Source organism: Orbicella franksi, chromosome 13, assembly GCF_964199315.1.
Source record: "Orbicella franksi chromosome 13, jaOrbFran1.1, whole genome shotgun sequence".
Taxonomy (NCBI): domain Eukaryota; kingdom Metazoa; phylum Cnidaria; class Anthozoa; order Scleractinia; family Merulinidae; genus Orbicella; species Orbicella franksi.
In genome coordinates, this window is record NC_138157.1 from 6,822,042 (window position 1) to 6,845,715 (window position 23,674).

A 23,674-nucleotide genomic window follows, 5' to 3' on the forward strand; every position below is an offset into this window, starting at 1 on the left:
AGAATAACCACACAGAGTACGACAACAACAAAAACGCGTCATATAAACATGCCGGCGAATAATATTCATGCACGTCAGCTGCACTGGAAGACATAATTTGACCCACACTCTTGTTTCAAACAGATGACTCCGCCAATTTCCATTTAATTATTATGTCTCGGGTGACTAATGTCTAATTTTAAAACGTAACTTGAAAAAAGGTGGAGGAAACGATGGCTTGAAATTCTTGAGCCCACACTGTAGAGAGATATGGAGTTACTCTACCTCGTTGTATTTGCCCTTAATTGCTCGTCTTATACCTTTTAAATATCCAAAAATGTATGACACTCGGCTGAGCTAAGTTGTGTTCGAGAATTGTCTGTCGAGACATAGAAGCCAATACAAAGTATACAATATAAAATTAACAACATGTATAAATCTGCATACGGCGAGCGATTGGCGGAGGCGTATCCCAAAGAAAATAACATACATGTACAAATATGTTGTTGTGGAACTGAATTTTGTCCACAGAAGTGACCTGTTCTAAACAGAAATCTTGCTCTTCTGGAAAGTCAATACCAGGAAATCCGTGAACTTCGAAGAAAAGTGTCTTTAATAAACTTCGTTAATACTACTCTCAAATTTACTTTCTGATAATAGCCACCTTATTTTCACGTCACTTTTCCCATTAACTATATTGACCGCGTGTGAGTCAAATAACAATGCAGACATTTAGGCTTTACGTAATTTACAGTATATTTACAGTAATAATATAATCTGCCGCACAATAGAACAATTTTCGCCCTGCTAAAAACTCAAACTACTCGCAGCTTCGAGTTGTCGATATTTTTCAAGTGTAAATTAGCTTGATTTATCATTTTTTATTGCTCTTAGTCTAGACGTTACTTTGTGCAGCTGTTGGAAACCATGATTGTCACAACGACTTGGTGGATTTGTAGTTCCATCTTGAATGTGCATGTTTGTGACAATGAATCTAGAAAACAAAAAAATAAATTAAGAAGTTAGGAAGAATAAAAATACCCAATAAAATACCCAGAATAAATTTGCCAATCAGCAAATTTCGTAGCCGAGAACCCTTTTTCAGGATTAAGAAAATCTGGATTAAAGTTCAATATTTAAGGACCTAAACCTTTTCGGTAAACTTCAAAATACTGTAGTTCTTTTGAAGTGAGTATCTGCTCTAGCAATGAGCTCCAAACAACCGTCTTATGTGGAGAGTGACTTAAGAATGGCTGACTGTTAGGATCGAGAAACGCCGGTCAACGTCCCATTTGACAAATCGCTCATATTTTGCCCAAAGATACCCTTAGGTGACCTAATTCTAAAAATCATATTTAAAGGTTCCAGCGAATTTTTAGGTTTCAGAAATTCGCGAAAATTTGAAAGCGCGGTCAAAGTGCGGTTTTTCGTGTAATAAAATGACCGAAATAAGGTGCGATGACGAAGCGCTGCTTAAGCCTTAAAATAAACTCAATTGACTTCAAACTTCACACAAATGTGGAACAACCACTCTAATTTATTCCTCGCTTTAAACTAATCTCAGATATGTTAATATAGTGGTTTTCCGAACCATTTTAAAAACAGCTATGAAGCGTGTGAAAAATAACGGCAAATTATAGGTCATGTTTAACAGCATAAAAATGCATCTGGTACCTCACTTTCCGATTATTTTACTTAACAGCCTTAAAATACAATTATTAAAGATATACCATGCCAAGTTTCATGCTCGAACTCGCAGTATTTCCCTTTGAGAAAAACGAAAATCTATGTCAATGTGTTGGGCGCAAATAACACAATAATTATGCACGAACCAGAGACAAATCAATTTCAATGGCGAAAGTAAAAGGCTATCATTAATTAGAATCCCGTCAATTCACTGCTATCAGTAGAAACATAATGTCCACTGCATAAAAACTGTTTTTAGACGTTTTCGAACCATTGCGCGTTAACTTTGTTTAATTTCCTGTCCGCCGTCATGTCTAGTTTGTCATCGCGTGTATTTCCTTAATGTAAACAACACGTGAATGGTTGTCATAACAAACGCAAGAGATTTCCTGGAACCTTAATGTTTCCGATTCACCACAACACTTAAAGTTCGTTAAGACACAATAATGGGTCAACTTGGAATGCTGTTTAGCATCAAGGACGTTAAAGGACTGTAAATTAATCGAGTTGAAATATCTTGAAGCAAATCAAAATCGCGCCCTGATTCTAATTTGGTAAACAGGCGATCTCCGCTCAAGTTCAAGAAGTTGAGAGGTTAATCCGCTACAATGTATTACCGCTACAACAACAAAATCAAACCGAGATCATCAAAAGTGTAAGTCTAAAAGTGTAAGTTTAAAAGTGTAGTGGCAAGTTCCAAATAAATTTCGCCTATATAAATTGGAAACAAGAAGTGAAACGGTCTGACCCGAAACAAATAAACAAAATATTAATACGACTAATTTAACCCGATAATGTTGCAGAAAACATACCTAAAAGCCGTCGATTCCCCTCAATACCACTCTGCATTGCCTTAAAGAGCCCAAGCTTTCCGCTGTAAGAATCAGAGGCCTCATGAATCTGTATTTATTATATCGGCAACCATGCTGCATGGTTGATATTCGAGACTCAGTAAAAGTTGTCACACAACCGTACGAGCAGCCCAGTCACGCTTTCACTTCTCTTGCGCAAATTTCCAACATTTCGCAATTTACATAAACCGACTACAAGTTTAAAGTAGTGACAGTAGATTGAAATGTGCTTTTTAAAGCTGTCCTATGGAGGAACAATTATTTCTTGTTTTTGAATGGCTCTTAGTTGTAGCTACAGTCGGGGAGGGGGGGAGAGGGTATTCCCGGAAATTTCGGATATCTGTATGCCGTGGAAGATTAAGTGTTCTCCAGCTCTTAACGCCAACACTGAAACACTAGATGATTCTCGAAGTGTCACAGGGATCACTAAGCTAAATAATTTTGAGTGTAGCTCCGCTGAGTCAATTACCTGTTGGCGCGCCTATTGCATTGACCGTGGACAGGTGGAAAAACAGTTAAACCGGAAAAGCCTGTTGCACATTGTAATTTAGCGTTGTCCAACACGCAGTCGGTCTGGTTGTAATGTTAATCATATGTGAGAGAATCTCAAGTTTTCTTTCGACACATGCTGGGGTGACATACTACTAGATGGGCGTGGCCGAGAGCCACGAGTCAAGTCAGTCAACTCGCCATGCTTAACCGAGAAGAGTGACTGCGACCTTAACATCACTGCATTATCAACGGGTGCGACCGAGGAAGCGTCTGCTGAGGTTTCCATGGATAGTAACTATGCACGGTAGGGGTGTATTAATGTCTTCAAGGCCGCTGCATTCGTGTCTTTTATAGGCTGTCTACTTTAGAGAGGCACTTGTCGCTGGAGAAATGTACTCAGTCCCTGAAGAGCTATTCCCTTCTGGACTTAGCCAAAATTTACTACAAACCCTGCTTGGAGCAGGCGTTGGCGCTTAACTCAAAGCCACAATAGGTCACCAGGAAGCCCTTATTGCTTTAAAAAAGGTTTGGGCGTCTCAGGGCAGTCAGTGACAAGCAGCAATCGTATCTTATGGCAAAATTCCGCATTGGTCAAACGACAGGCCGAAAGCTTGACGGCGAAATGGTGGCGCGGGAATGCGCAGTGCCCGGGATCCTTATAATATTCGTCTTTTTCAGGTGCTAGTTTTTCTCTCACCTAAGTGCCGCAATGCGCCAAAGTGATCCTGATGAGATGCATGTTCAGGCATCTGAAGAGGAGAGAAATTTTAGTCTGGCAAAGGAAGTTGTAGAAATACTCCAGCTCCAGCATCCTTTGGTACACGACCAGCAAGACTCCTGTGCCTTGGCGATGGAGTGTGACCTAAAGAACCTGAAACTGTCTATGCTACCGTGCGGGTGCGAAGACATGGGATTAGATATACCTCTCCCACTCGTGCGCGGAAAAGCTCCATACTCGGCGCTTATGAAGTATTTTACTAACAACTGCACTTGGCGGAAGTATTCTTAGGAACTGTCGGTGTTTGGCTTCTTCGGTATTTAGCAAACACCTCTTGCGGGGAGGGGGGGAGGGGGAGGATCGTTAAATTTTTGTACAGAAGGGGAGGGAGTGGAGGAGGAAGACACTTTAGAGGAAAAACTAACGGCCGAATCGTCTCAACCTCGTTCCCAGGGTCTCTCATCTCACCGCCCCCTGGAGCGAGCTCAGCATCAGTTCATTAGAATAACACAGAGCCCTATTAGGGTAAAGCGTAGGGACAATCTGCAGTCCTTCCACTAGTGGCTCACTATCACTCTTCTCGGTTAAGCATGGCGAGTTGTCTGACTTGACTCGTGGCTCTCGGCCACGCCCATCTAGTAGTATGTCACCCCAGCATGTGTCGAAAGAAAACTTGAGATTCTCTCACATATAATTAACATTACAACCAGACCGACTGCGTGTTGGACAACGCTAAATTACAATGTGCAACAGGCTTTTCCGGTTTAACTGTTTTTCCACCTGTCCACGGTCAATGCAATAGGCGCGCCAACAGGTAATTGACTCAGCGGAGCTACACTCAAAATTATTTAGCTTAGTGATCCCTGTGACACTTCGAGAATCATCTAGTGTTTCAGTGTTGGCGTTAAGAGCTGGAGAACACTTAATCTTCCACGGCATACAGATATCCGAAATTTCCGGGAATACCCTCTCCCCCCCTCCCCGACTGTAGCTACAACTAAGAGCCATTCAAAAACAAGAAATAATTGTTCCTCCATAGGACAGCTTTAAAAAGCACATTTCAATCTACTGTCACTACTTTAAACTTGTAGTCGGTTTATGTAAATTGCGAAATGTTGGAAATTTGCGCAAGAGAAGTGAAAGCGTGACTGGGCTGCTCGTACGGTTGTGTGACAACTTTTACTGAGTCTCGAATATCAACCATGCAGCATGGTTGCCGATATAATAAATACAGATTCATGAGGCCTCTGATTCTTACAGCGGAAAGCTTGGGCTCTTTAAGGCAATGCAGAGTGGTATTGAGGGGAATCGACGGCTTTTAGGTATGTTTTCTGCAACATTATCGGGTTAAATTAGTCGTATTAATATTTTGTTTATTTGTTTCGGGTCAGACCGTTTCACTTCTTGTTTCCAATTTATATAGGCGAAATTTATTTGGAACTTGCCACTACACTTTTAAACTTACACTTTTAGACTTACACTTTTGATGATCTCGGTTTGATTTTGTTGTTGTAGCGGTAATACATTGTAGCGGATTAACCTCTCAACTTCTTGAACTTGAGCGGAGATCGCCTGTTTACCAAATTAGAATCAGGGCGCGATTTTGATTTGCTTCAAGATATTTCAACTCGATTAATTTACAGTCCTTTAACGTCCTTGATGCTAAACAGCATTCCAAGTTGACCCATTATTGTGTCTTAACGAACTTTAAGTGTTGTGGTGAATCGGAAACATTAAGGTTCCAGGAAATCTCTTGCGTTTGTTATGACAACCATTCACGTGTTGTTTACATTAAGGAAATACACGCGATGACAAACTAGACATGACGGCGGACAGGAAATTAAACAAAGTTAACGCGCAATGGTTCGAAAACGTCTAAAAACAGTTTTTATGCAGTGGACATTATGTTTCTACTGATAGCAGTGAATTGACGGGATTCTAATTAATGATAGCCTTTTACTTTCGCCATTGAAATTGATTTGTCTCTGGTTCGTGCATAATTATTGTGTTATTTGCGCCCAACACATTGACATAGATTTTCGTTTTTCTCAAAGGGAAATACTGCGAGTTCGAGCATGAAACTTGGCATGGTATATCTTTAATAATTGTATTTTAAGGCTGTTAAGTAAAATAATCGGAAAGTGAGGTACCAGATGCATTTTTATGCTGTTAAACATGACCTATAATTTGCCGTTATTTTTCACACGCTTCATAGCTGTTTTTAAAATGGTTCGGAAAACCACTATATTAACATATCTGAGATTAGTTTAAAGCGAGGAATAAATTAGAGTGGTTGTTCCACATTTGTGTGAAGTTTGAAGTCAATTGAGTTTATTTTAAGGCTTAAGCAGCGCTTCGTCATCGCACCTTATTTCGGTCATTTTATTACACGAAAAACCGCACTTTGACCGCGCTTTCAAATTTTCGCGAATTTCTGAAACCTAAAAATTCGCTGGAACCTTTAAATATGATTTTTAGAATTAGGTCACCTAAGGGTATCTTTGGGCAAAATATGAGCGATTTGTCAAATGGGATGTTGACCGGCGTTTCTCGATCCTAACAGTCAGCCATTCTTAAAACACGCTTTAGAAGTTATGAACATGACCTGAACTAACGGGCCTCTTTGTAACTTGCATGTCTAGTTGCTTTTCGTCTTGTCCCCTGGCAGTCAGCATCTGTTAGTACTGAGTTTCACTTAAACTGAAAAACATTTTTCACTCACCACAAGGTAATTGTGAATAGCTGACTGAGGTATCCGGGGGTGGTAGCAGATTCATTCACCCAAACATTCAAGTTTTTGGCTCACAGCATACGAAAAACAGGGCATCGATATAGATGGTAGATAAAAATCGTTCTGATCACGTATCAGTGCATGCACCTCACTCATGTGGAAGATACTTCCGCGGTTTTTAACTTCTTGTCTTTGCCAACCTGGTTATCTTTTCTTGTTTAGAACATGGAATCATATGATTTAAATATATATATATGTAAAATAGAATCATATAACCCTTAATTACCCTGACTTTGTTAAATTGAAAGTGAGCGGATTTCTTGGCGTTTTAGCTCAGCAATTAGAAAAGCGAGAAAAGAAACAGAAAGCATTTAAATTCCCTTCAAGTCCGCCATCTTGAATCGTTGCCAACCAATCGAGGATCCGTTACGTTTTTCTAAACCCTTTCGCCAATTGCTTAAATTATCGAAATGCCATCTTGGCAGTGCTTCAACGAGGAAACAATTCGGTATGTCATTGATCGGACGTAGATGAGAAAATCGAGGCTGTTCCATATAAGATGATACTCAAGGACTTATATCGTAATTGAGATGAACACTCAATTCACTTTCTCCGTTTGCGACTTCAAACACAGGTTAAAAGTATGTGCACTCGTTTCAAATAATTCTTTCGTGATGAATAATCGAAAAAAGTCTGGTATTACTCTGACCACTTAGGAAGCTGTTATCGAAGCCAAGTTATTGTGACCTATTGACTTTCGCATCCTTCGAAGAGAAATGAAAACAAATAGTGCCTATAAAGCTTATAGCTTTGTCTGTTTCGACTATACGGAAGCAGTATAGGCTAAACTCACGCCATTTTGAATCAATTTACTCATAATGTCTTTCTTTTCTCCGGCATTAGCTTACATGTGATCTTTAATCACCATTTCCGTTTTTTGACGAAGGATTTTGCAGAAGTCAAGCAATATTAATGGTCTTGAGTCTAAAACACAGCGCAAAAAATGCCTAGGGCGCGGGTGACTTCGGAATGTTTCTCTGTTTGTTTTAAAGATAAATACATAGCTCGTTATTTTCTTTTTAACATATACAGCCAGCCGGGAGCCATTGTAATTCTTTTTTCTCGTGTCGTTTGTCACAAACCCGCTCAAACGATGAAAAATGATATTTCAAAATTTCACTTGTTCTTCAATCTAGTTTAGAAAAGGATTCTATGCGAAGAAATTTGAAAATGTCTAAAACAAATTAAAAACGTCGATAAGTCGTTTATTCTAAGTCATTTCCTCAAAACCCTAACATGCAAATTGTTAGTGCAGAAAAGCGCCAAGAGGCTTCAAAATACTATTGTGGTTAATGTGGATTTGCATTTTGTTTTTCTCGCAGACTTATTCCTAGCAGCTTAATTTTGGAGATCATATCATCTCGGTAATTATACCAGCGATGAATTGACAATTAGTGGCGTGCTAAAAGTAAAAAAAAAAGTACAAGGTTGGTCTCATGCTATTTTGTTACGTTTTAGGTCTGTACAACTTTGAAAAATAAAAAAAGGCTTTGAATAACGGGAACCTTTTGCTTCTTATATTTCGGGGATATGAACCATTTTTGCTCTTTACGCCGAGTAAATATTGGTCGTAAAAACTTCTACCGACCGAAGATCATGCCGGATAAGACCAGGACTGCCGCGTCAAAATAAAATGGAAGACTGCCGTTATGAACTTGTAGTTACTACAGACCCCATTTCTCGCTTGAACTCATTAATCTCCCTTACCTATCTCGCGCCACTTTGACTTTCATCGTTTTTGTGTTTTCCCGTCTCTTTGTTCGATTCGCCATCTATATTTCCTCTTGTTATGGTTTTCAGCTGCTTCACGCGAGGTATGATATTTACATAAGCCATAGCGCTTGAATTCACCAAGGTTTTTTCTTCGAGTTTCTCAAGACGAGAGACGAGCAGCTCCAGCTTGTCCTCGAGCTTTTTGTTGGTTTCCAGTAGTCCGTCGTTGCTATCTTGAACATTTTTCGTTATTTTAAGCACGTGAACGAGCACAAAACCAATAACACTTGTGTAAACAACCACAAGAATAAAGGAGCAGAGAAAAAACAGCGAAGACTTGTCCCTTAACTTATTTCTCTGCTGATAACGGATGTAGCTAGGCATTGCCGTTTGGTTGCCGCGGTTAGTATTCGTTAGGTCGTGCGAGAAAGATTCTCTTTTGGCTTTTAAAATTAATCACAAATGTCATCAGTCCAATCTCAAGACAGGATATTTGTATGCATAATCATTGATGACTAATTTACTGACAGGCTGTCAAATATGCCTTGTTTATGCTAATTAATGATGCAGAGAAGCACTGACGTGACTAAATACTTGTTCGGTAACCCGAGACAACCTTTCGGCGATGCCCGGAGTGCGCACGAAATCTGGCGCAAGGAATTTTAGCTGAATCATGGATCGGAGGGTATTAACTGTTCCGAAAAAAAAAAAAAAAAACGGAAACGAAGCTTTTCGCAAACGATGATCTCGGGACAGTCTTGATGTAACTTCCCTGCGAGAGTTTCAAGTTTCAAGTTTCTCCGGCGTAGTGTGGACCGGGCCTCGGTCCAAGTGTGTCAAAACGAGTTTACGGGCATGCGAAACCATTCATATGAAGATGTTTTCAGCTTACAGGTTTATTTTCACGCAAATCAAATTCATTTTCATTAAAAAAAAGTTTGCTCAAGGACTCGTTTTAAAACAGAGGGTCAACCGAGGCACAAGGTAACTCGGAAATAGCCCTTTTCAACAACACTCAGATTGTCGACTTAACTGAATGCTGCCGGTTAGCCTGTTCTTATCACTGGCCGCTTTTCGTTTCTCCGGGGACGAAAGCTGAGAAATGTATAGTACTGAAATTTGAACTGATAGCTGAGAAATCGTCGAAAACTCAACTGGCTGATGACCAAGATTCCATCACCCTGCTCGCGAGGCATCGATATCCAAACCCTCTTATCTCCGTAAATTCTGACAAGTCCTAACGTGAATTTCAACCGTCTCCTCCTGAGTCTAAGGGTGCTTTTATTATGCCAGACCGACCGGGCACAGACCAGTGGGACGAGCCGAGGAAAAATGGAAAGACATTTTCTGATCAAACTGTGCCAACCGATATCTAGAGGAATGGCTCTTACCCATTATTTTATTCCTTTACCGGATTATTCCCTACAGTAAGTGAAATCTAAGAGAAGTAGGGCAATGAGCTGGTCGGAGTAGACTACCTCTAGAGGCGGTCCCGAATATTCCGCTCGATCGAACCGAAACGGACCTTTCCATTTGACTTACGAGTTTCCTTTTTGGCATAATGGGAAGCAACCTAATACTACCGAAATGCAGACTAAAAAGCCCAAGACATTGGTTACTGAAGCCTAAAAAAAAAAATAAAATAAAATAAAATTGGCCTAGCCCAGCGGCGAAATTCTTGACATTTTGATCAATACTGAGTGTGACGAATCGCCTTCAGGGTGTTAAGTAAACTGGGCTTGCTCGCCCCTTATCGTGACCGTGTACAAACAAAGATTGATTTATTATTTTTCAGTTTTTGACTTCCAGCACCTGCCTTATACATATACAAAGAGGCACCTTCTGTGTTGTAGTTTTTCATAAAGATAAAATGATTGATGAGTCAGCCCAGGGAGTTTCGAATACATCATCCAGGTATATAAGTAGAAAAATAAATTAACGTATAACGTGGATTTATCAAAAACCGGATCATTAGATAATGCCGGCAGTAAAGAGTTTTCCTTGGCTTAGCCATCATGTTAAATGAGCCATTATACCGTTCTCTACAAATATGGTAGGCGTGCCAATAACTTTTTGGGGCGTTTTACTATTATTTTACTTTAGTTTTCAATATTTTGGGGTTGTTTATAATAAAACAATTATTTCACTTCGTGGATATGTGATGATTATAGCCTGCTCTGCGACACGAACCTCGTTGGCTATTTATCATATCAAATCCAACGCACGCTTAGCTTATATGAAGCCTGATAGGGTAAATGAAACCACATTAATGTTTCGTTGTATGCCACTACCAGTCTGCAACCACTGGTCCAGTTTATCCGTTAAAAAGCCTTCCTCTATTGTTTTCAGGGCTGTGGTATTATGTTGAGCTATATAAAAATCCTTTGGAGCATTGCCTCGGTTTGGTGGTAAGTCCGCGTATTGCATGACCGTTCAAAACTGGGAAGTAATTTAGTAAGATGATGAACTGCGAACTTGCAATGTTTTGGGTACATTTTTGATCGATGTATGCCCTCTGGAATCTCTGAAGTAGTTCCTTCGACCAGTTCATCTCATACTTGGTCTCGGGTTCTTTCTTGAGAAACTATCATAGTCCAGCTAATTCAAAATAAAGTGACTTAATTTTCACTTTCAGGTTGCGACGTTGTAGATGGATGGATTCCGTTCAACAACCACTGTTACAAACTATTCGATGTAATGACTTGGTCAGCAGCGAAAACACACTACGCGAGCCTGGGATCCTTATTGGCATCTATCCACTCACGTGAAGAAAACGACTTTGTGCGCACACTCATCCCCAGCTATGCATGGCTTGGAGCAAACGACATTGTCTTAGACGGAACCTGGGTCTGGGAGGACGGTGTAGAATGGGGCGGGTTTATCTCATGGTATTCGGGTGAGCCTAATGGAGGTGACAATGAACAATGCTTGCAAATGAGGGACGATTTAACTGGTTAATGGAATGACGAATCATGCAGCAGCGTAATGCACCATGTTTGTAAAAAGTGAGGTCTAAAGTCGAGTCATGTCATGATTCGGGACCAAGTAACCTTTTAGCGTACGTTTTTCATCTCGAAGGTCTGTGTGCGGGGGTACTCCCAGAAAAAATAGGTGGGGGTGTGCGGCCCGCTTCCCAAAACCCTTACCCTATTTATGAGTATTATGACCAAAATCTGCGATTTTCTTTACCCTATTTATGAACTGAACAAAAATTCGATACCCTATTCATGACCATTGCGGCTGGCACAGTTGCACTAAACATAATTTATGAAGGGCTTTTGTTGATGGACCTATCGATAATGATGAAGAAGAAACTTCTTCTAAAATAAAATACCCAATTCAAGACTACAGCGCATCCAAAAGCCATACCCTATTTATGACCGAAATGGCCAAAATCGATACCCTATTTATATGACCAAAACGGCTGAAAAACCATACCCTTTGGGGCCGCACACCTATATAGCCCATATAAGGGAGTAGCCCCCCGGTGTGTTGCACTCTAGAACTTCTATAAGCCAATGGAAATTATTAAATTTAAGAAGAAAGAGAAGGCAGATAGGTTTCTTGCCAAACTCTTTGAAAACAGATCAGCAAAATATAGCTTCACTTAGTCATGAGAACTGAATTGAGAAAACTTGATGAAGAGACAAAACAAACAGGCCTACTCAAGAGAAAAGGAGAAGAGAGTTTTCTGAGCTAGTGTTCACTTTTGTTTCCTTTCTTCATGCCATCGTTATTAACATTAACACACTATTCAGACCTATCCCGTATGTACTAGAAAGAAGGTGACATGAATTAGAGAGAAGACGACACATTTGATTTTGCAAGAATTCTTAGTCCGATGACTGTAGGGTTCTTACCGAAATTTACTATTTCACCTTGGTTCTGTCATTTGTTGTCCAGATACATGTATTCTGACACAATGCATCTACTGTGGATCATCTTTTATCCTTTAATCAAATGGAAGCATAAACAACAACTTAGAATGTTCGGGAAGGTAAACATGTCTTCACTCGTTTCAATCAGTTCAGATCATGCATGATAATATCATGATAAATCACAATGCACTTACGGCGGATCATCTTTCATCCTTTAATTGAATTTTAGTACAAGGAAAGAACTTTGTAGCTGTTCAGTGAGAATAGTTAAGTCAGTAAAATATTCAGCCCAGAGACAAAAGAAAGATCGTTCTTGCCAAGTGTGAAATTTCTGTACATCTCATTTTGCCCCCCTCCCCCTTCCCTCCCGTCTCCACCAGGAGAAACAATCACAGTTTAGAGTGTTTGTCTCTGAACGGTGCGTACTGATTGTTGATTGCATTGTCAAGCACACGCACAGCTGAAATCTCTAAAGAGACTCGGGTATTCCTAAAGCTAGCTCTGTAGACCAACAGAGCGGACTGGTTCTGGACATGTAAATGTCCCTCGTCGAAAATCTCAACACTATACGTACTTGTCTCGGAAGGCAACAGCATTCTGGGCAATAGCTTTCTTTTCCTAACCTTCTACTACGTTGTTGCTACTGTTACCGTTTTTGAAGCAAGTTTCAGTTAAACTCAACAATAATGAAACGTACAATAACTTGTTTCTTATTTTCAGTTGAAAAACTCAAACTCCTCGATTACTATAACCGATCAACACAAACTAGTAAAAGTTGTGTTCCTCAACAGTTACCATCTAAGTTACTAGATAGTCGTAAATGTGCACATCAAATCTCTGAGTACACGACAAATTTTGAAAACAGCAGTTCTAAAATAAAGAAGGGAGACATTAATAATTCAAGTGAACTGCATGGATAGCTGTTAGACTTTGTGTTACCTACTAAGGTGTTATCTTACGCATAGCGACTCAAATTGCCATTCATTTCTACCTAGTGTTAAGTTGATATGAAAATTATAGTGCTCTTTATAAACCAGCAGTTGATTAAGACACCGTCCTGTAGACATGCTACCCAACAACTTCTAAAATAGAATACGCCAAGACCAACGGCTCTATCAACAACGTAAATTATGTATTGGCAAAAATAATTTCGACAATGAATAGATCCTCGAAGAAGGCACCCCTTAACTCTTTAGAACTTTGACACTAAACTCATCATTGTGGTTTCATTTTTCAATCAGATTTCTGACTCTCTTAAAAATGCCGAAATCCAAGGTAGTGGATCTAAGATGGCGGTCTTGACGTCATGCGGACATCTTATGACATCATGCCAGTTAAAAAATAACTCATCTTATAGTGAAAACTAAGGGATATCTACCAAACGCAAAACAATCTTGACACGTTTCTTAAAACGAAAACCCGAGTTTTATTTGAATTACCCCGTCTTGTACCACGGTGGGGGCCACGTTGAACGTTCGAAGGAGAACTTTTGTTACCGGCTGTCATACGCTACTCGGCTATTTTCGGAAATGTAAGTGGCTTAGACTTTCAGGGAGTTTTTACACAAGAAGGAGTAAAACATTAATGTCGATGGACACCGTATTTACCATGAAAGGCTACTTGATTGACTGTCAGACTGAAGTGTTTTATATTGCCTTGGATGAACATCTTAGTAACGACATAAATAATTATCACATGTATTAGTTAAAGGTCCTTAAGCTAAAAACGTTCAGGAAAAATAATGAGCTTCCATAATGTATAACAAAGCTCTGTGTCGCAGTTTAATAACGTCGAGACCAACTTATGACGGTATATTAATAATCATGACGCAAAAAGAATGTTACTTAACCAAAAGCTTACTGAATGGAGACCTTATTCCCATTCTGGAAATAGAATTATCATTTTAATTTTAATAAAGATAAAAACAACTTGAAAACAAAAAAAACAAACAAACAAAAAAAAAAACGGAAGTACCGCAATGTTGAACAATGCTTGCTTATGAGGTACGATTTAACTGGCGAATGGAATGATTCTTCCTGCAGCAACAAAAAGCACTATGTTTGCAAAAAGGAAGGTCTAAAGTAGTCATGTTATGATTCGAGACCAAGTGATCTTTTGGGGGCATTTGTTTTAAAAACGGGGGTCGGGGGGGGGCGGGTGGGGGAGATGAGGGTAGGCCAGAGGAATCGCTATGAGCATGGATATAAAATCCCCTGCCCCTCCGTTATATTTTTGTGTTAAAAGATGTGAGCCACCCCTGAAAAGTAGCCTCCGGGCAAAAATGGTTTGTAGTCATGGGATTTTGTAACAGTCTCAGCTGAGGTCATGAGTTACAAAGCACATTCAGGGGATTGGGCTACAAGCCATCTACCTCCAAGGCTCAAAAGAGGAAGCAAACCAAAAGGAAAGGTATTAAACGAAACCGAGCCTTTGCTTTGTCCGATAGTGAGAGCCTCAGTGACTCTGACTCTGGTCAGTGACTGATACTGATTATTGACTGTGACATTTAATAGCCAGTCTGCATTAACCAAACTCTTTTCTTTAACAGTTTCTTTTCGCTATCAGAAGCTGTTGTTGTTGTATTTTGTGTCACGTTTAAATGGGATCTAAAAACGAATTCAGTTGGTGTTTTAAAGGTTGTGTCTATAGGGGGATTCACTAATACTGTCGTCGTCACTGTTTACATTTTTGCTCATTTGTATGCGGCTTTGCGTACAGAAGGAAACATGCTAGATATAAATCGAATCCAGGCAGCTCAAGAGCTAGTGAAACTTAATACATGGTGAAGTTTTTAGCTTTTTGGGTGTAATATTCAAGGAGATATTGTCTTTCAAAAACTCTAAAATTTCTGGGAGGCAAAAGCACTAATGAGCTCATACATTTTTTATAAAATTTGGAGTGTTGCACAAAACGTATTCATTTAATACATCAGGCTCATATTCATTGGCAGAGATAATCTTACTATGACCTTTAAGTATTCAGAACTGATTTATTTGTAGCTCCATCAGAAACTGAATTGCTTATGCTAATGAGACAAATGTTGCAAACAAGGATTCCCCTATTAAGACTATTTTAATAGTCAAGTCTGCATTTAAAAATGCAGGCGTGAGCTTCATTCAGTTCAGTGGCACAAAGCTTATCTAAACTAGCTCCGTAATGTCATGAGTTTATAGATCACTATTTTAGGGACCGTTCATTTTTTATGAGGGAGGGGGGGCTGGTGGGATTTGGGAAGCTCCATTTAAAAATCGCATGACCCCCCCTCAGCTTACCAATTTTTTCACATGGCCCCCCCTTATAGCGGTCATTTTTTGGGATGACCCCCCCCCAAAAAAAAAATTGGACAAACAATATTTAGATTTCAACTTTTTTAATATGTCTCTATTATCCCCCTACTTCACGTTATTGTGCTCACTATGAAGACAATATTTACAATCCCTATACTACAGAGAGCTGTTGTTTAAAAAACAAATCAAAAGAAAGAGAAGTCAATTTCGGATCTCCTAGTTATGGCTCGCCCTGAGCGTGTGGCGTTTGGCCTCTCATTGGTATCTTCCTCATCTGAATTGATGAATGCAAGAATGACATCACTTGAGTCATCTTCTCCCCCAGAGTCAATGGCATCACTGTCATACTCATCATTGTCACTTTTATCCGTTTCACTGCTGTCAGCACTTGCCCTGTTGTCATTTTGTGTCAATGTCCTGGCATTTCTCAGTGTTGGTTGGCCAGCTCTGAGAGGACTCTTCTGCCGCAAGCATGAATGTCTTACAATTGCCTTTACTTTCTCACTCTTGCTGCTTTTCAAATGCTGCTTCAGCCCGTGGTGGTTCAAGTACTTGTTTTGTTCTGGAACACGTTGCTTTTTAAGCTTGGTTAGATCTTCGCACAACTCAGTCCAAGGATAATCCTCATATGATTTATCTTTTGCGTCCCTACTTAACTTTGCCTTTTCTTCTGCTCTCTTTTTCCTTTTAAATTCCAGCACTTCAAGATGCTGAAGATAATCCACCACAAACTTTGATTTGACAATAAACTTATCTGCAAATAGAGCAACGCTCTCTGGGTCAAATAAAACCAGCCTGCCACCTCCATGCTCTTTCTTCGCTTGGACCCTTGGCTGCCAGTCATCTGGATCACGCCCTTCTTTTGGGGTCTTCTGGTAGGAGAGGTAGTGGTATTCCGGTAGGCAGGAATGGTCAGGAACTGGTTTAGGATATCTTTCTATGGGTGATCCAGTCCATTCACAACAAAAAGAACAAATTTCTCCTACCTTTTCTTGACAGGACAACTTTAGAAACTCCCTGTAGTTCTCCCCCTCCTCATAGTGCTCATTCATAAACTTCTCAATCTTACGGAAGTAACAGTGGCCTGGAACAGAGTCTTTCCTTGCTCCTGCATTGTGATACTGAACCAAGTACGAAGTGTTGTGAAAAAACTGGAAATCTGTTGATGTGTTGTGTGAAACACATTGTTACATTTAATTTACAGATGTCTTTATTTGGAAGGTTTTTACCTCTACTTTAGTGATAGGCATGTATAAATGTTGCCCTGTGCAGGTAAAACAAAAAGCCATGAGTGTTCTCAAATCTTGCAAATAGTGGATTACTTTTAATAAATTTTAGCATACTTGTTGTGGTTTAAATTTATCTATGGTTTAAAATTTCTTAATTTTCAAGGTAAAATGGGGTTGACTAGCCTACACGACTTTTACGGTTCGTGACATTTGTACATTTACCGTTCTCTGTTCGGTCACTCGACCTTTCTTGTCGCTTCACTCGTGTTCATGAAGGGCACTTCATGTTGTGTAATAAGGAGGAATTTTAGTGCAGTTGAGCCGTTAGATCGTGCTATGGCAAATTTTTATAGGTCATAGGTCTGCATGGTTTCCGCTGTTATCTGCATGTCGACTCGTTGAGTTTGACACCTCTGTAATTTGCCATGTGTTTATGCATTGTTTAGGCTCATTTCTATTGCAAGATATGCTTTTAAATCTCCATGAATTTGCTTTTGAGGGACATAATATGAAATTTACCGTGAACATGTTGCTTACTTGCATTCTATATTGTGACGCCGGGCCCGGCTGTGATTAGAACTGTTTGCAAGCACAGTAGGTAGATCCTTATCACGGATATCATATTTGTTCTTCTACGATTTCCTTCGGAGACGCCGTAGCTTTACTTTGAGAAAGCTATACGTTTGTCTAGAGACATTCCTATGTTTCTTGCAGCTATCTGATCGAGCTTGTGTTTCTCTTGCTCGATGTATAGGTTTATTCCTCCTTTTTATTTCCTCCTCTTTTGCAAACCCCGTCTTTAAAATGGGGTTGATGCTATACGTTGAGTGCGTATTTTTGCTTTAAGCTCCTTGACGTTAGTTGAGTGCTGCTATGTCTTGCACGATGTAGAACGGGGCACGTCCATAATAATCATGAAAGAGGCTCATTCCAGAATGCGCAATAATGGCGAAAGCGACGAGTCGTTTGAGAAAAGGTTTACAGCTGAACGATCCAGGCAGTTTGACATCTTACAAGCAAAAGAAGCAATCTTTCTAAGTGCGGATGGCTGTTCAGAAAGAGCGAGTGAGTTTTCCATGCCAGGGTACCAGTTGAAGCCCAGTGATGGAAGAAAACTGAACTTCTCCATCAAAGAACACAGAGCAATGGTGGAAAAGTTGAATGCCACGATTCCACACTCTTTCAGTCCAATGGGCTTGCTTTAAAGCAGGGCGAAGAATTTGCCCACAGTTTTAATGTAAAACAGATCAAATTTATAGAAGTTAAGTTGACGAAGGTCACGCAGGACATGGAAGTACTAGAAAGTAAGAAGAGCAATTATAACAGCATATTCAAGGGCATACTCAAACAGCACATCAACAAAAGGAGAAGGAAAAAAGAAAACCGCAGAAAGTCAAATGAAAGAAAGAGGAAGCAGACTGAAAACAACGTCCAACGAGTTTAGGGAATCTGTGTTGGAAACCCGCTAGGAAATGATCTTCCACAATGCCTTGTGTACCCTCCTAGAACGGCCGTCCCGGGAGAGTGTATTGAAATTGAGGATGTTGCCACGTCGTTATTTAGAAGAGATGGGCCATACATCGCACAGCTCTTGGAAGGGAATTATTTCACCAATGCTGCAAGAAGCAGAATCACCACCAACCTTGAGCAGGAAGTCAGAGATTATGTTTACACCTTCATGTACCCTGAAGAGTACACTCTGACGGAAAGCATTGCTGCTTCTTGCAGCATTGGTGAAAGAGACTCCCATAGCAGCACAAGCGGCGACGAAGAACGCGACGACAGCGAAGATGAAGATGCATTCGAAAATAACAGTGTTAAATATTTCTTTTGAGTAGCTACAAATGCTTTTTGTCGCCAAGTTTTTTTAAAGCAAATGGAAAGTTTGTAATAAATTTGTATCCTGCCTTCTATGTTTATTCTATAGCAATTTTTTTGATATTCAAACATCATGCCATTTTAAAGTTTTACTAAAATATTTCACGTGACCCCCCCTTTTTCCCTTATTTTTTTGGGATGGCCCCCCCTCGAAAGCCATTTTTTTTCGCATGGCCCCCCCCCAAATCCCACCAGCCCCCCCTACCTTATAAAAAATGAACGGTCCCTTATATCAACCTGTAATATATTAAAAAATTGAAGTGACCTCTCTCTATTTTTTGTGAAATTTATGGTGGCCCTCCCTTTCTCCCGGGGTAGGTAAAACATTTAAGTCCCTTCAATTCCTTCGACCCACCCCCGTTTTTTTTTTTTTAAATAAATGTTCTCCGTAGTGTAAGTTTTTCGTCTCGAAGAGCTGTGTGGCAATCTAGAACTTCTATAAGTCCCTGTAACAATTAAATTTACTGAAGAAGAAAGAGAACGCGGACAGGCTTCTTGCCAAACGCACGCTTAAAAAGCAAATCAGCAAAATATAGCTTCACTCAGTCATGAGAATTGAACTGGGAAAACTTGCAGACAATGACAATGATGACGGAGACGAGGCAAACAGAGGGGTGGCGAATGGTCCTTCAAAAACCATGGGTCTCGCAAGATTTTTGCCGAATTTCACGGGTCTCGCAGTCTCGTTTTTTGAGCGGTTATGGGCGTCTCGCAGTCTTAATTTTTTCCAAGGCTAAGAAAGTCGCGAAGTACCGATTTGTTTATTTTTTTTTGTAAAGTTTAACGACATCACAACATCTTAGAACCTGAACGTCTTGTCGGAGTTCGCATTTAAAACACTTTAAAATCTCGGTCTTGCAATTGAAGAAATCAAAATGTCTCGGGCTCGCAAAGAAAAACGCTAATCTCGTTGTCTCGAAAAGTCTCGCATTTACCATTCGCCACCCCTAAACAGGGATACTCAAGAGAAAAAGAAGAGGAGAGCTTTGTCTTTTCTCATGCTGCTAGTAGTCATTTTGGTTAGTTCTTTCAACGTATTAACATTAGCACGCTATTAAAAGACCTGCCTTGTATGTATCGGAAAGAAGAAGACACATTTCATTTTGCAAGACTATCTTTTAGTCTGATGATTGTACAGTTCTTACCGAGATTTTACTTTTGTCCGAAATATTCTGACACTGTGAACATACTGCGGATCTTCTTTCATCCTGTAATTGAATTTTAGTACACGAGAAGAATTTCTACCTGTTGAGCGAGATTGGTTAAATAAAATATTTCCGAAGACAAAAGAAATTTACTTCTTGTCAAGTATGAAATTCTTCTACTATATCCATCTCATTTTGCCTCCCACCCGGACACAGTCGCACTTGAACACATCCCAGTCACACCTGGTTATCGCGTGCATCATTGCCGGACTAATCTAAAAAAAATTCACAATTCTTTACCAAGGTCCAAAGATCTGGAATTCTCTTCCTGTTGCAATCACTTCATTGTCAAGTTTTCCCAATTTTAAGAAAAAACTGCAAGAGTTTTTAGTAAAATAATTACTGAACTGATGAAGCCGCACACTGTTGCACTATTTATGTAACCGTATTGTTACGCACGAGGTGGCCTCAACTAAAAGCCTGATGGTTTCTAGAGGTCACCTCGCCTCACATTAAAATATTTACAAATACTGTACATTAAGTAAAAAGGCAAAATAAACAGAATGAATTAATGAATGGTTTAGAGTGTTTGTCTCTGAACGGTTCGTACTGATTGTCTCTTAAGAGACTCTGGTACAGCGCAAAGCTTACTACATAGACCAAACACAGCGGACTGGTTTTGAACATAGTCACAATGCAGTTACTCGGATTAACCTTTATATATCGTTTATGTACTGACTTATGTACTCACATGTAACGCACATTTAATTTTTACTCCCGCACATCATCTCACAAAAGGTGATATAATTTTCATGCCTAGGTATTCACTGACCTAAATATATGTAAGTGCGTTTGAGGGTATCAAAATCAGACCCTTTTAGGTAGGGACAGACAATTGTTATTGGGAAGACTCATTCAAAATTGTGCCCCATTTCTGCAATGAAAGCACATTTGAATTCCAGGTCCTTCCCTCTAGATACGGGCCTCCTTTTCACCTATGAATCTGGTGTATTCCTAACTCGGGAAAAGCTAACAAGGGAAACAAGGCTCCTACTGGAGAAGAGGTCTCGACTCTAGTGAATTTGCTGGGCATAGCTTTCGGAGAGGTGCAGCTACAACCGCTGCTTCAGTGAACTTACCCTCACTGGCTCATTAAGGTCCTGGATGGTTGGTCATCTGACTGCTTTGAGCGATACGTGTAAACCCCACCCTCTGTTCTGGCACAGGCTTCCCATAGGCTAGTTTGTCTGTAATAATTAGCTGTATCATATCACTCATGCCTTCCTATGGAGAGCATGCTATTTATTTCTGCACATGAACTGTGCAGTTTTCGGATCACTAGCTTTTTCTCTGTGGCTCGTCAATGAGGGAATGCTTTGCATTTTTGGGGATGAAGTGCTCCTCTCATCACACTTTTGCCCCCTTAGACTCGATTTTTGGAGTCCCAATTCCCTCCAATCTCTAACCCATGGAGTCAGGTTAGGGGAGGCCTACTCCCTCCAATCAGAGAGCAGGCCCAACTCCCTCCTCTTTACCCAGGAAAGCTCACAGTGGCCCTGAGAGAAGGCCAAATCCCTCTTCTCCATCTATTGGTTGCATTCCCCCGTGCTGTAGGTTTTGTTTGTTTACACTCCAGGGATTCACGAGGCTAAAATAATCAGCGAGCACTTTGTCACCCACTTCCCCATTTATCAGCCACACAAAGTTTTTGTTATCCTCACTTTAAGTCAAACAGGGGCAACTTGATTAACCTTTATATATTCTTTACTGATGTACTGAAATTATCAGCGGGTAATGGGTTTTGAAATTATTATGCCACTCGTCGACAAACCTAACACATGCCGCGGAAGATAACAACATTCTGGGCAATAGCATATCTTCTTCTAAGTTTTTGCTATTGTTAAAAAACTATTGTTAAAAAAAACTATTGTTACCGTTTTGGAAGCAAATTGTAAACACAACAATAATGGAACTTGCAATTACTGGTCTCCTAGATTCAGTTAAAATGAATCCATAAACTCCTCGATTAGTATAATCGATCAACACAAACCGTTAAAAATTTCGTTCTTCAACAGCTACTACAGCTAATTTACTAAATGTACACGTCAAATCTCCGAGTGCATGACAAAATTAAAAGCATCTTATAAATAATAAAGAGGGTGTACATTAACAATTCAAGTGAATGTTGGATAGCTGTTAGGTTCTGTATGACCAGCTAAGTTGTCCTCTTACGCCAAGCCATAGTTAAAGAGGGGAATGGTTATGAAGCCCGGCAAACTTCAAAAGAGCAAACAAAGATGCCAAGATTTATGTTGGAAGTTCCACGACCGTGCACAATTTTTTGTTTTTCATTCATACACTTTGTATGAATTACGTAAACAGAAACGTTTCTATTGGTTTGTTCCCCCAGTTTTCCTTGGTCAGAAGTAAACAACTGTTGAATTTTGTGCATGTTCAAGGCTAATAAAAAGCGAACAAAAACATACAACGAAGAACTCAGTTGGGTTTCATAACCATTCCTCTATTAACTATGGCTTAGCCACACAAAATGTCCTTCATGTTTACCTAGTCAGTTGATATGAAAGGTATATTGCTTTTCATAAACCAGAAACTGATTACAACAACGCCGACGTCCTGTAGAATGCACCATTTTCAACTAATATAATGGAATACGCCAAAGCCACCGGCTTTATCAACAACATAAATTATATATTGGCAAAAAATAATTATGACAATGAACGAATCCTCGCAGGGTACCATTTTACGTTCATTAGTTTTCCGATGAGAAGGCACTTCTTAACTTTACAACTTCGAGACTGACCTAGCTTAGATTAAGCTAAATGGATTGAAACGAGCCTGTGAAGACATGTTTAACTTACCGAGCCTTCTAAGTTGTTGCTCATGCTTCCATTTGATCGTCCTCAATGAAGCGAAAGATATTCATTTTGCTCCTCTTTCGTCAATTCGATTTGAGAACTTTGTAGAACACAAGTGTCACTATCTTGAAGTATCGAAGTATTCAGAAACTAGGGTTCAAGAATTTGACGACTGTGCCTTAGAATGCTTGAAAATGTCATCTTGCATTTCGCTGAATTTCGCGTCTTCCAGAGACCAGGAAAACAGGTTTTGGTGCCAGTTGCTGCTTTCTGACTTGTTCAACAATTCGGAAAACTTCAGAGAGAATGCAACTTCGCACCATTTTTGTAAATGGGTAAGTCTCCAAGTCTATATTGATTTTACTGAGATAATGAGAATTTTTGGTACCATGCATGACAGCATTACGGTCTGAAAAACGTTTGATCCGCTCTCAGCTAAATTGATTTTTTAACGCACTAGTGATGAAAAAGGACGCCTCATTTGAATCATGATCCAGAATTTTCCAGAGTCCTATTTAATCATATCATCAATCTTTTAAGAATATTTTCACTGGCCTCTCTCGACTTTCGTGCCATCGTCGACCGAAGAACGAACCGTTTATTAAGCCGGTCTAGGTCACGTTCCTGAATTCTTGATCGTTAGAGTTAACAAGATTTATTTCTCTGAAAGCTAACAAAAATTCCTGTTATTTGATCGCTGCTTATCGGAAAAAACACACAAAAAAACAAAAACAAACAAACAAACAAACAAACAAAAACAGTTTAATCGCCCAGCAACTATGGATTTTAATTCTCTTATATTCTTTGTTGTTGCCAACTTTAAACTATGAACGATTATAATTTCCAACCAAACTGAAAACACGTTTCATGTTGTAATCGGTAAATAATATTGTTGTAGTTTGCTTTCAGTGACTCAAATGATGATCACGGTCTTCGTTTAAACTTATTTTTTTAATGTCTAATAAATAGCCCTATAAACAAGTTTATTTTTGCAATTGCCAGTCCGATTATATTGCTACGGCAACCGTGACTGTCTTCAGTTTGTGAACTATTTAAATTATGGTTCAGCAGCCATGCTGAGAGCGAGTTAACAATATTTATTTCTCTGAAAACTAACAAAAATTCCTTTTATCTGATCACTGCTTATCGGA

The 23,674-nt window shown here is 39.7% G+C and overlaps 1 long non-coding RNA gene across 1 annotated transcript; it reads right to left on the reverse strand.

Moving 5' to 3' along the window:
* Nucleotides 1-354: 354 nt before the first annotated feature.
* On the reverse strand, nt 355-8,691 carry LOC145465487 (uncharacterized). The gene is made up of 2 exons (XR_014041612.1): nt 8,225-8,691; nt 355-973 (listed from the first exon to the last, which is right to left on the reverse strand). It is a non-coding gene; the product is annotated as an uncharacterized LOC145465487 (long non-coding RNA).
* Nucleotides 8,692-23,674: the final 14,983 nt, after the last annotated feature.